The 1,540-nt window shown below is 40.2% G+C and overlaps 1 pseudogene; it reads left to right on the top strand.

The window, feature by feature from the left end:
* Positions 1-783: 783 nt before the first annotated feature.
* LOC119523850 lies at positions 784-1,197 on the top strand (annotated as a pseudogene).
* Positions 1,198-1,540: the final 343 nt, after the last annotated feature.

Raw genomic sequence — 1,540 nt, 5'->3', positions numbered from 1 at the left:
TTTAATGAAAAGCATGAATATCCAAATTCAAGAATCCCAATGAACCCTAAACATGATAAATTAAAGGAGAATCATGATAAGACACATTGTAGTCAAACTGTCAAATGTCAAGGAGGAGAGGGTTCTGAAAGATGCAAGAAGAAAGCAACATGGTATGAAGAAGGGAGAATCAATAAGATTAAAAGATGATTTCACATCAGAGCTGCAAAATATATGAAGCAAATATTGACAAATTTGAAGAGAGAAATAGTCATTTCCATACTGAAAGTAGGAGATTTCAATGCACTACTTTCAATACTGGAAAGAAGATTCGGACAATACTATAAACCAACTAGACCTGATGTACATATAGAGAATGCTTCACACAACAATGGCAGAATACACATTCTTCTCTTGTACACGTAGATAATTCTCCAGAATAGACCATATGTTAGGTCACAAAACAAGTCTCAATATATACAAAAGTATTAAACTCATACATACTCTGTATCCTCTCTGACCAAAATGGAATGAAGCTGGAAATCAATAAAAGAGGAGTACTGGAAATTTCTCAAATATGTAAACTAAACAACACTCTTATACATCCAATGGAATAAGAGGAAATCACAAGGGAAATTAGGAAATAACTTGAGGCAAATGAAAATGAAAACATAATTGCTAAAACTATGGGATGCAGCAAAGGCAGTGCTGTGAGAGAAATTTGTGGTGATAAATGCTTATATTAAAAAAGAAGAAAGGAGTCCATGTGGGTGCAGGATGCAGGGGGTGCTGTGCTGGGTCACCATGGTGGAGCTACAGCAGCTCCACATGCAGGAGGCTGTGGACACCATGGTGAAGAGTCTGGAGAGAGAGAACATCTGGAAGATGCAGGGTCTCATGTTCTGGTGCAGTGCCAGCTGTTGTGAGGGCAGCCAGACATCCATGCAACAGGTGCATCTGTGCATTGAGTGCTGCCATGCACCTCTGACTCAGGCCCAGGCACTGGGACCAGCAAGTTGGAGAAGTTCCAGGACCAGTTGGCAGGGTTCACCATGCATTGAAATGACAAAGTCAAAGACTCGATGGATGCAAGAAGTAAGGAGATTCAGGTGAAGTGACAGCTGGAGAGATGTGACCAAGTATGTGGATGACCACATGCACCACATCTGATCCAGGACCAAGAAGATGAAGGAATCTCTCTGATCCATGGGAAAATAAGAATCTTTGCCAGTGCCATCAGAGATGAGGGCAGGAATCTTTATAAAAGAGGACTAGGAATTTTGGCCTTTTAAGTGAAATTTAGGAAGAAATTAAGGATTGATGGCAGCAAGGTTTAGGAATATGTCACCTGCCTCTGGACACTGATTCCTTTATTTACTTCAGTCCATAAAAAGTGAAATGGAAAAAACTTGTGCTAAAGTTTGAATAAGAGATAGCCCAGAAGTGTTTTTAAAGCCTAAATTTCATGTGGCAAGTGCTTATACTGGCAGTAAGATGCCCTCTTGCTGTACCAAGTCAGACCCCTCCAACATACCAGATTCTTCATGGTACACAGGTATTA

The sequence above is a fragment of the Choloepus didactylus genome, chromosome X (genome assembly GCF_015220235.1).
Source record: "Choloepus didactylus isolate mChoDid1 chromosome X, mChoDid1.pri, whole genome shotgun sequence".
In the NCBI taxonomy this organism is placed as follows: domain Eukaryota; kingdom Metazoa; phylum Chordata; class Mammalia; order Pilosa; family Megalonychidae; genus Choloepus; species Choloepus didactylus.
The sequence above is the reverse complement of the archived record's forward strand: the minus strand, read 5'-3'. Positions and strand labels throughout refer to the sequence as shown.